General features: G+C 40.6%; 1 protein-coding gene across 2 annotated transcripts in view; it reads left to right on the plus strand.

Moving 5' to 3' along the window:
* The window catches only part of LOC121003535 (gastrula zinc finger protein XlCGF26.1-like), a 1,829,815-nt gene that overhangs the window by 1,119,197 nt on the left and 697,841 nt on the right, over positions 1-12,777 (plus strand). The gene's annotated exons all lie outside the window — the stretch shown is intronic.

Here is a 12,777-nt window from a genome sequence, read left to right on the forward strand (position 1 = left end):
TTAAAGGGGCGGGCACTGTGGAGGTCACTGTTAAAGGGGCAGGCACTGTGGAGGTAACTGTTAAAAGGGCGGGAACTGTGGAGGTAACTGTTAAAAGGCGTTCACCGTGAAGGTCACTATTAAAGGGGCGGGCACTTGTTTAGGTCAATGTTAAAGGGACGGGCACTGTGAAGGTCACTGTTAAAGGGCTGGCCACTGTGGAGGTTACTGTTAAAGGGGCGTTCATTGTGGAGGTCACTGTTAAGGGGAGTTCACTGTGGAGGTCACTGTTAAGAGGCGTTCACCGTGAAGGTCACTATTAAAGGGGCGGGCACTTTTTTAGGTCAATGTTAAAGGGACGGGCACTGTGAAGGTCACTGTTAAAGGGCTGGCCACTGTGGAGGTTACTGTTAAAGGGGCGTTCACTGTGGAGGTCACTGTTAAGGGAGCGGGCACTGGTAAGGGGCAGGGGCCACTATTAAAGGGCCAGGCTGCTGTGGAGGACACTGTTAAGTTACATTAAGTGAAATAGATTAAATATACACGTGCGAAGCCGGGTCCTTCTGCTAGTATATAATAAAATACAAGTGAGAATAAAATAGAAAACAACAGCCCACACCTGCCAGAACCATTGGCATAGTTGCTCCTTTCTAGTGATGAGCAGCATAGGCAATATTTGTTTTCGCCATATTTTGCGAATTTTTTGCCTAATATTCGCCATAAATTTTCAAATTCTAGAGTTCGTGATCTCCAGTCATTATTTTCTTGATTGCGAAAATCGTCAATGTGATATGCATGTATTGTGCGTGAAATACAGGCGTGGCTACCTTTTGCTACATTTTTCAAGCTGCTAGAAGTTTCCTGAGACTGGAGAAAATGGTTGGCAGTAGTGATGAGCGGCAGGGGTCATATTCGAATTCCCGATATTTCATGAATATTTTATAGAATTTTGTCGAATATTCGTTGTATTCAAAAAAAATTGTACTCGAAAAATAGGCAATGTAATGATCGCGTAATATGAGAATATTACGCGATCAATACAGGCGTGGGTCAAAAAGGAATATATAGCACTATATTCGATATATTGCTATATATTCATTTTTTAGAATATTCGTCATTTCTTTCCATCTGAAGTTATGATTCCTCCCTGCTTAAAGGGAACCTGTCATTTGGATATTTGATTATAATCTAACTAATTATATACAATCATTAACTACTAAAAAGTGCCTTAGATGTATTCACTTACTGGTGTGACAGATGGTTACCTCATTATATACACACAAAGATGCCGTATGCCGCATGCTAATGAGCTGATTCGAGTCCGGCGTGATGTCATTGAGTCCAGCGTATATTTAATTCAGAGCTATAGCCACTCCCCTGCCCACCTGCTGCTGATTCATATGGAAAATAACTGTCATTCAGCAGCAGGTGGGCGGGGAGAGTCAGGAGCTCATGAATATTCATGACTCATCATTATCAGCTGGAGCTTTTCAATACAAGATGTTGGCAGATTGACTGGGTCAATTAAAGAAAGTGACCCAACATTGTGCTAAGAGAATCAATCACTTATTTATGTTGCCCTTAATTAGGACACCATAAAACTGGTGACAGGTTCCCTTTAAGTTGCTTGCTAGTTTTTTTGAATATTCGTCTTTTTTTTAAATCTGTACAGTTGTTCCACTTCGGCATACTCCTCCCCTACAAGCGTCCCCGTCACCATGGGAACGCCTGGGGGTTAGAATATACCATCAGATCTGAGTTTTCACGATCTCAGTGACCGTGAAAAAAGACGAATATTCTAGAAAACAAATATATTCGATATAGTGCTATATATTTGTTTTTTAAAATATGTAATTTTTTCCATCTAAAGTCATGATTCCTCCCTGCTTAAGTTGCCCACAAGCAAGAAGCAGGGAGGAATCATGTGTTCAGATGGGAAAAAATGACGAATTTTCACTGTAACGAATATATAGCACTATATTCAAAATATTCGCAAATTCTCGAAGTTGCGATATTCGAGATAAAAATTCGCTATTCGGATATTCGCGCTCAACACTAGTTGGCAGCAACTTTTGTGACTGTGAGGAAGAACTGATCACTGTAAGTAATTTTACATTACAGCATTGTTTTGATTACATTTCTCATGCATGGCAGAACAGCAGTTTGATATGCAGATAGACTGTTCCAATATATTCGCGATTGTGCAAATCGTCATTAATGATGCACATATTTTTTGGTGTAATACATGCAACTTCACATTTTAGCAGGTCTGAGTAGATATTACTGATTGGTGCACTAAGTATTGTTGTGACATCATAGCACAGTAATTCCTATCACACTACCTAACACCCTGCACTGGAACCTATCAGCTACACTATATCACTATCTAACCTACACTGACTATCCCCCACTAACTATCTGTATTATATATATGAGCTAACTAACTATCTAATGCAGTGATGCCCAACCTACGGCCCGCGGGTCAAATGCGGCCCGCGAAGCCGTGTCATGCGGCCCGCGCAGTCACCGGACTTTATCAGCGCAGGGCGCTGCGAACGGCACAGTCAGCAAAGCGATTCTGCCTGTGCCTGCAATCTCCCCGCCCAGCGCCGCCTCCTAGCTAATTTATTCACTGCACTTGCCTCTGTGAAATGGAAGAGAAGCGCCGTAATCTCGCACAGGCGCACTGGCAGAGGCATCGAAGTGCGCATGCACCGTCTTCCTGGCCTCTGCCAGTGCGCCTGTGTGAGATTACGGCTCTTCTCTTCAATTTCACAGAGGCAAGTGCACTGAATAAATTAGCTAGGAAGCGGCTATGGGTAGGGGGGATATCTGTGGAGGACACTGAAGGGGGGGATCTGTGGAGGACACTGAAGGGGGGATCTGTGGAGGACACTGAAGGGGGGATCTGTGGAGGACACTGAAGGGGGGGATCTGTGGACGACACTGAAGGGGAGGATCTGTGGACGACACTGAAGGGGGGGATCTGTGGACGACACTGAAGGGGGGGATCTGTGGACGACACTGAAGGGGGGGATCTGTGGACGACACTGAAGGGGGGGATCTGTGGACGACACTGAAGGGGGGATCTGTGGACGACACTGAAGGGGGGATCTGTGGACGACACTTAGGGGGATGTTGGAGTGGGAGGTCCTGGAGGGGTGTTTGGGTGGGAGCTCTGGAAGGGGTGGGAGGTCCAATAGGTATGTGGGGGTGGGAGATCCGGGAGGGGGGGCCCATATTTTTTTTTGCTATGGTGCCCAGTCATTTCTAGCTACGTCCCGGATTGTTAAGATTGGGCGGGCACTGGAGCGATAGAGGTGTAGGAGAAGCTGGCGGGAGGAGGGGCCAGCTCCTGGTGGTGTCGGGCACACGGCGCAAGCATGGCGGTGGAGGATCTGACTGAAGCCTAAAGACCAGACATCAAGGTAGACCTGCAGAAGAAGGTGACAGCGCAGTATGTGATGTATACATGTGTGTAATGTATGTAGTGCAGTGTGTGATCATCACATACTGCACTACATACATTACACACATGTATACATCACATGCCCCCTCACAGTAATAATGCCAAGATATGTGCCCTCTTCACAGATGTAATGCTCACACATGCCCCCTCACAGTAGTTATGCCCAGATATGTGCCCCCTCACAGAAATAATGCCAAGATATGTGCCCTCTTCACAGATGTAATGCTCACATATGCACCCTCACAGTAGTTATGCCCAGTTATGTGCCCCCTCACAGTAGTTATGCCCAGATGTGCCCCCTCACAGTAGTTATGCCCAGATATGTGCCCTCTTCACAGTAGTTATGCCCTGATATGTGCCCTCCTCACAGTAGTTATGCCCTGATATGTGCCCTCCTCACAGTAGTTATGCCCTGATATGTGCCCCCTGACAGCAGTTATGCCCAGATATGTGCCCCCTGACAGTAGTTATGCCAGATATGTGCCCTCTTCACAGTAGTAATGCTCACTCGTGCCCCCTCTCAGTAGTTATGCCCTGATATGTACCCTCCTCACAGTAGTTATACCCTGATATGTGCCCTCCTCACAGTAGTTATACCCTGATATGTGCCCCCTCACAGTAATAATGCCAAGATATGTGCCCTCTTCACAGTAGTAATGCTCACACGTGCCCCCTCATAGCGTTTCCATTTTCTTTCTGGCAAAGCTACCTGGTTCCGGCCCGCAAAATTTATACCAAGTCTAGTGCGGCCCTCAGACGAAAAATGGTTGGGCACCACTGATCTAATGTAATTTAATAAGGATCCACATAACTCAGCAAAGCACAGAGCACAGCAATGTCACTGCTCTCTCTCTCTCTCTCTCTCTCTCTCTCTCTCGCTCAGAACTAAAAAAAAAACAGCAGAAAATGGCTGCTGGGGAGTTTCCTATATAGTAAGGGGGAGGGAATTTTCCTATTGGTTGCTAGGGATGTTGCGCGCTTCTCCACACATGCTTGAAGTCAAGGAGGCAGCGGTCTCCTTGCTTCAAGTCACTTAACCACGCCCCCTTCCCTGCCCCTTCGCTGTGACTGACAGCCGACTGTTCGGCAAAGGCAGCCAAACTCTCTTGCATAAGCGCTGTCAGTCACAGGGAAGGGGGTGCGGTTACCGTGACTTGAAGCAAGGAGGCCGCTGCCTCCTTGACTTCAAGCATGTGCGGAGAAGCGCGCCGGGCAGGGGATAAAACAACGTTTTCAGTACTTTTGCTGCATCTGCCTTCAGAATGAAAGGCATCATCAGAAACACACTGCTGACCACACGCAGGTACTGTTGGCGGCTTGGGATAGTTTTGGGAGGTGACAGGTTCCCTTTAAGTTCCCAGTCTGCCCCTGTATGTATAATTTTATTGCATTTTAATACTGAAAAAATAAAAAAATCTGTCATATTGCCCCTATAACATTTTTTTTTTTTTTTTGTGTGTAGGGAGCTGTGTGTGGGCTCTTTTTTAGAACAAAATAATTTTTTATTAGAATTTTCAAAGAAATTTCAATATAACATACAGAAAAATTTTATTTTTCACATGTAATATTACTTTATATCACATGAGGTGGGAACACAATTTACGTTTCAAATATAATTGATTATACATGTATCAGAATAAATTGCAGTAAAATAAAATAAACATGTACACTAAAGTGCCTTAAATCTTTGTTAACTTTAACATTAAATGAATAAAGAAAAGTGAATCTTTATTACATATACATTGAGAACATATCTTTAATTACATGTATCACTAATCTTTTCTGGCAATACTAAATTGGTTTTATGCATTACAATCTTTATTATATTTATGTTTTCTCTTATGTTGTCTGACTTTTCGGTTGACCGGCTCCTTTCACACATCCGACTCCCTCCTTACTTAGGGAAGTACTTTAGCCATGCTTCCTATTTTTGTTGCATAATGGTATACCTGTCCATACATATTGCATACGATTTTTCATTGATACAGCTTCCTGACACCATCTCTCTAATATTTTTAGTAATTGGTATTGTTTCTGTTTTCCAGTTTTTTGCTATCAACGTTCTATATGCAATAAAGATGTGTATCAAGGGGAACTGCACCGATGAATCCATAGAGTCTATTCCCAGATTCAGCAATACCAGTTCTGGGGTGATAGTAAGGGTTTTACCTGTGATCATATTAACTAGTATACCTATATCACCTTTCAATTTCGTCAGTTTCGGGCAAGACCAAAAGACATGGAACAAAGTTCCCCTTCGATTACAGTTTCTCCAACATGTGTCTGAGCATGCGTCGTAAAAGAAATGTAATCTTGCAGGGCTGTGATACCATCTACATAGTGTTTTAAATAATTGTTCTCTATGGTTAGTGCAAATTGTTGCTTTTTTAAACAGTTTCAATGCTGTGTTCCATTTATTTAAGGGTATGTTTTTATTAAGGTCTAATTCCCATTTTTTATGGTAGGGCAAAAATTCTTGAGTTGAGTCGTTGTTTAGTATATCGTATATTGGTTTAAAGTTGCTTTTTGTAAGATTAGTGTAGGTTTGATTCAATAGGTCTGACAACTGTTGGGGAATATATGTATCTGTTTTGGGACATCTTTCCCACATCTTTTTCAAGGCGTTATATACTGGCTTGTCTTCTTCTGAAAGATTTAATTTTTCCTTTATTAGATTGAAGGGCTTAATAATATTGTCTTCAACTATGCTAATAAATGTGGTAATTCCCTTGGAGGTCCAATTTTCAATTTTTTTTTATTGAGGTAAAATATTTTAGGGACTCTAGTTCTAAAGTGTGCTTGTCTTTATCTGGAGAATTACTATCATTAAGAGTTTGCATGTTCCATGCCTCTAATGAAGCTTTAATCGTGGGCATACATGAATTTGCTAGCATTTTGGCTTTTCCAGAGTTTAAAATAAATTGTAACCAGTTTGTCATTTGTAATGCTTTAGATTCAATTTCCACCCAACTTTTAGGGATATTTTTACTTTTGATCCAATCGAATGATTGCTGAATTAGAATAGTTTTATGATAGGATTCAATATTAGGGAACGAGATTCCTCCAAATTGAAATTTCTTCGCAAGGGTTAGCATAGATATTCTAGGCCTCATGTTTTTCCAGATGAAGTTAGAAGCCTGTATCTGGAACTTTCTCAAAAGTTTTTTTGGGAGGGATAAGGGTAAGGTCCTGAATTTATATAGCAATTTAGGAAGTATAAGCATTTTATATAGCGTGAGTCTTCCGAACCAACTCCATTCTTTAGACAACAGACTATCTATTTCTTTTTGTAGGTCCTTAAATAGCTTGGGGAAATTTTCTTTTATAATTGTATTCCTAGTTGGTGCTAATTCGACCCCTAAAAAGGTAATTGTCTTAGGGTTCCAGACAAAGCTTGATATGTCTTGTATTGCTGATTTAATACTTTCGTTTATGTGTATTCCTAAGACCTGAGATTTATTTTGGTTCACTTTGTGATAGGACATATTGCCAAAGCTTTCCAATTCTTGTTGGACTTCCCTAACAGATTCAAGTGGGTTTGTTAGAGTTAAAATCATATCATCTGCAAATAGCGTTATTTTATGCGTTTTGTCTGCTATTTTTATACCCTTAATGTTGCTGTTATTTCTAATGTGGGCTGCCAGGGGTTCAACAGCTAGAATAAAAAGCAGTGGCGATAATGGGCAGCCTTGCCGCGTTCCATTTGTGATATAGAATTTTTCTGAGAAAATGCTGTTGCATTGTACTTTGGCTGTGGGTTCAGTATATAATGCAAAAATAGCTTTTATCATAGACTCTGGAAAGTTGTATTGTTTTAGAGCTATCTTAACAAAATTCCAGTGGATCCTGTCGAACGCCTTCTCTGCGTCCAAGGAGAGGAGCAGAGAAGGCGTTCTTTTTGACTTTGCCCAATACGATAAGTCTATGATTTTTCTGGTTCCATCGTATGGTTGTCTGTGCTTGGTGAAGCCTACCTGATCCATGCTAACTAGTGTTGGGACTATGTCTTGTAATCTAAATGCTAGGACTTTCGCATATAATTTAATATCAGAATTTAGTAGTGATATTGGGCGAAAATTACTAGGAGTTGTTGGTTCCTTGCCTGGCTTGGGAATTATTATTATGTTTGGCGTTAACATTTCTTGGGGGAACTCACCATCTTTCATGGCTTTGTTAAAAGATCTGGTCAGATGGGGTATAAGAATATCACTAAATGACTTATAGTATTCTATAGATAGCCCATCCGGTCCCAGGGCTTTTCCTGATTTTGAGGTTTTAACGGCTCGTTCTATTTCTTTTTCTGTGATAGGTGTCTCAAGAGTTTTTTTAAGTTCAGGTGATATCATGGGTAGCTGACTTTCCCCAACATATTGGGTAATTTCTTTTTCGGTTGGTTGAGGAATATTGGAGTTGCTTTTCAGGTTATATAGTTTCTCATAATATTTTGCAATGTAATTAGCTATATCTACCGGATTGCTTATTTTTTCTTTAGTTATCTCATCCACTAAATGGTGAATCCTGTGTTGGGTTCTAATGTTCTTTGTGTGTTTGGCCATGAGTTTGGATGGTTTGTTAAAATCTCTATAGTACCCTGCCTCTATTCTTTCTTTGGATTTTAAATACTTTTTTAACATGAGCTCATGTAGTTTCAGTCTGACTTTTGAGAGGGCCTCTAACGTGGTGTATGAGTTGTCTTGTTTGTGTTGTTTTTCTAACGTCTCTAACTTATGCAATGTATTAGTTATATCCTTTTGATGCATTTTGTTAAATCTAGAGGTTTGTTGAATGATGATCCCTCTTATAAAAGCTTTGTGGGTTCTCCATAAAAGAATCGGGTCAATAGATGGGGTTAAATTGAATACAAAAAATTCCTCTAAATTTTTCCTGATATTTTGTTGTGTGGCTATGTTGGACAGAATAAAGGTGTTATTTCTCCAGGATGAAGCTTTGCTAAAATTTGCTGAAGATTTTACTCTCATCACTATAGGAGAGTGGTCCGACCAAGTGATGTTTTCAATTTTACATGAAATAATCTGTCCTATAGTGTCTGCTTTCGCTAAGAACATGTCTATTCTGGAATATGTTTTGTGGCTTTGAGAGAAGTATGTAAAATCTCTTTCAGAAGCGTTCAAACATCGCCAGATATCAAACAAACCATGATCCTTTAGCCAATTAGTAATGATTGTTCTGCTTTTGTTTCTCCCTCCACTTGTATCCATCTGTGGGTCATGAATTGAATTAAAATCTCCTCCAATCAGGAGAGAACCTTTCTGTATTGGAATTATTTTCTTGTATAGTTGGTTAAGAAATTTGATTTGGTTGGTATTTGGGGCGTATATGTTGACTAATGTATACAAAACATTGTTAATTGTACACGATAGGATAATAAATCTACCTATGGGACTTTGGATTAAATCAATAATTTGAAAAGTTAATGTATCTTTAACCATAATGGCCACCCCTGCTTTCTTTGCTGTGGCATTTGCATATATGACTTTTGAATAGCCCTTAAACTTAATTTGTGGATTGCAATTTTCTTTGAAATGTGTTTCTTGTAAAAATACTATATCCGGTGTGTGCTTTTGTATGTCATGTAATAGGTAAGATCTTTTTTGAGGACTGTTAAGACCTCTCACAATGTAACTTAGTATGGACAAAGACATTTCTGGTTCCTTCCACACCTTATTCAGAAGGAAAGTAGCAGAAAAATCCCAGCCGGTGTACGGTGTATTATATTGTACAGATGTTTATGGAATTGTCTACTTACTGGTGGCCAGAATGCTGAAGATTTCTGAGTTTGTAGTGTTCTGAAGTTTCTAGTTGTTTTGATCCAGGAGTCAGTACTCAGTAGATGTATCTGAGTAAATTTTTTTTTTATCTCTAGACATATAAGAAACAAAAGTTCAGTTAATTATAACAGGAGCCGGTCAAGCGATCAATGGTTGGGAGGAAAAAAGAAAAAGAAAATAAAACACTGAGAACAGATAAAAGAGTGTAAATACTAACAACGAAAAAATTGTAGTGTTTTCCCGATCAAACTTTCGGGAAAAACCCCACAACAATAGAGTAGAGAGTATAACAAGAGTAGCTATTCGCTACACAATCGGGGACAATTGTTAAGAACAAAAAAATGACAGATGGAGCTTGTTACATAAAAGCTCTATAGTGACTGCTGCTATTTGCAGTATTGTCAGTTGTGTTCTGATGTTGTAGGGAAAACCTGGTTAATAGCCCTTAGTTCAGCGTGGTCTTTCCCTTTTTTGGGGTCTCTCGGTAGGTTGTGCTTCTTCTTCTGGTGTCAAGTCCCATTTACGAAGCTGGTCAAGACCTTGTTCTAATGTTGTTATCACTTTCATCGTACCTCCATCTGGAATTAATAGTTTGATCGGGAAACCCCACCGGTAGGTGATGTCGTGACAATTTGGAATTTTTTCCTCTGCTGGAGGTTGTATTGGGAAAGGTCCGTGAAGACTTGGATATTCTTGTATTCCTCAGGTAACGGTTTAAATTTCCTGAATTCTTGAGTGAACTTTTCTTTAATCCTGTGAAAATGAATTCTGGCAATAGTGTCCCTTGGAATCGCCGGATCTAACCCCCTTGGCTTCGGAAGTCTGTGGGCTCTATCTATTTCTAACTCTTGTGGAGTGCAGTTTTTGAGGACAGTTCTCATTAGTTTTTGTAGATAAGAAGTTAGTTCCATGGGAGCGATGCTTTCAGGTATGCCTCTAAATTTTAAATTGTTTCTTCTGTTTCGGTCCTCTAGGTCAGCTAATTTAAGCTGGAGTCTTTCTACATCATCTGAATTGGTATTTGTGGCATCTGCTATGTCATTATGTGACTTACAAATTTGTTCCATTTTTTTCTCAATATGTGTCACTCTTTGATCTACTTTTTCAAGTTTGGCGTTAGTCGCCATCAAGGCGTTGCCTATTTCTTTGGAAAAGGATCTATGGAGTAGTAGCATTGTCTCTTTTATAAAAGATTCTGATGCAGCTTTGTCTGTAGCTGTGATCGAGTTTAGATCGGTGTCAGCTATGGGTTCTGTTGAATTATTTTCTGTTGATGAAGCTTGTATTTGAGTCTCAGTTGAAAGAGGTTCACTGGAAGAATTTTTCCTAGTTCTTTGTTTTAGTGGGCTGGAAGTGTCAGAAGAATTTTCTGAGTGTTGGTCTTCTTCTATATTATCTTCTATCTCTTCAGTGACAGAAATTCTGTTATTTGCAGGTCTGGTATTTCTGGATTTGGGTCCTTTAGTTTTATTTTTTTGTGAGTTATGCATATTTGCTATGTCTTTGAGTTCGTCGTTGGGATATTCTTTGTTAGAATGGTATTCTTTGTTAGGCGTCTGCCAAGAGTCTATGTTATTTATGCCTCTAGTGTGGTAGGAATGGCTGTACTTTTGTTGCTGCATCTCACAAATGTGGTTTTGATTATTTACGCGGGCAAAGACCCCTGCTGCTAACAACTGTTCCTCTGGCAGGTATGTTAGTTAATATACTACTGCAAGTTACACAGGGTTAATATGTCGATTACTAGTTATGTAGATGTCTCTGTGATTATCTTTTACTTTTCTTTAGTAAGTGTGCTCTTTGTGGCTCACTAGCCTAGTGGGTTTTCAGATGTAATTCCAAGGAGCTGTAGACTGTAGCAAGTCTCCTCTTCAAAGCAGCTTTACACTCAGAGCTGCAGCCTCATTTTTGGTTTTAATCTTTTGGCTGATCGATTTTGTTTCTAGTGCAGGGGCACACTCTTATATCACCCAAACAGTCTCAGGTCTCAGAAGGTCTTTGGTCCAGTGGTTCCCTTTTTTGTGGGACTTCAGGCTGTGAGATGTTAGCTGTTTATCTTGTCTCCTCCAGGGTCCCGTTTTCGCGCCCTTTTCTTGTTTTTTTCCTGCTATGTTATTAAGAATGCAGATTAAAGATGTTCTCCTTGCACAAATGAAATAAAACTTGGTCCAGATGTTCTTTGGTTCCCCTTCTCTCTTTATGGCAGTTTCTGTGTCAATCTGACAGCTGGAAGTTGCTTTAAATCGTTGCTTTTGCAGCAAGTCACAGAGAGCTTAAACTAACAGCGTCTGCACTGCATGAGATCCAAGCTCCGCCCCCGTGGGCTCTTTTTTATTGATACCATTCTGGCGTGTGTAACACTTTTTGATCAATTTTTATAAAAAAAAATTCTGGAAAGGTGAAGAGACCCAAAAAACAGTAAATCGGCCATTTTGACTTTTTTCTCCATTTCTCCATTTGACAAATAGGAAAGATTATTTTTCTATTTTAATACTACGGGCATTTTCGCACGTGGCAATATCCATCATGTTTTTTTTTTTTTATGGTTTACATTTTTTTATTTATTTACATTTTGAGGAACGGGGGCTGATTTTAAATTTTTACTTTTTTTTTACGCTATTTAATCGTTCCGATAAAGAACTATAACAAGCAATCAAAAGATTGCTTCTTTCATACACTCAATGTATTATCAGTAGCCACAAGCAGAAGCTCCATAGGAAAATATGTGCGGCAGCTTCATTTCATTCTGGAGGATTGAAGCTGCCGCACGATCCATCCAGCTTCCCCGATCCTCGCCAGGAGGAGACAGAGAAGGCCCAGAAGCACATGCTTCTAGGTTTTAACATTTTTAGATGCCATGGTCATGCTTTACCATAGCATCTGAAGGGTTAAAGATCCGCAATCGACATTACCGCCAGCAGTGGACTTTAGCTGCAAGTGTCTGCTTTATGAAACATGTTTGGAGTCCTGGCCAGCGCCATATATGTACGCCACTAATCTGGCAGGGTTTTAAGGTGTTTTCCAGTATTGTGATCACACCCCCACCATTCTGGTCCAATCAGCTGGCACCAGAACTCCACAGCTCCGTCAATTGTGCTGGTGACAGAGGTGGTGATCAATGACTTCAGTGGGAGCAGCTCCACCAGAACTGGATCCATCCACTACACAACTAGACATCTACTGCAGAACATCTGATCAGCAGGGAGCACAGTGTCTGACCCAAGGCAATATGATGAGGATAGATACTGGAAAACCATTTTAAAGAGATTGTGCAGCTTTTTACAAGTGTTGTCCTATTCTCAGGATAAGCTATGGATAACTGATTGTTGGGGTCTTACACCTTGCAGTCCGCCATGTCGAGAATGGGGACGGTTATTGCACCACTTTTTCCTATTCAACCAGCTCCGGTCACTACAGAATGAATGGAGTTGTGCAGTTCAGGTCCTGGAGCTACACTGGAACCCCAACTGAGCAGATAGTGATGGCCTATCCTGACCATCGCTGGTAAAATGCTGAAAACCCCCTTTAAATTCAATGTTG

The sequence above is a fragment of the Bufo bufo genome, chromosome 6, assembly GCF_905171765.1.
Source record: "Bufo bufo chromosome 6, aBufBuf1.1, whole genome shotgun sequence".
Lineage (NCBI taxonomy): Eukaryota > Metazoa > Chordata > Amphibia > Anura > Bufonidae > Bufo > Bufo bufo.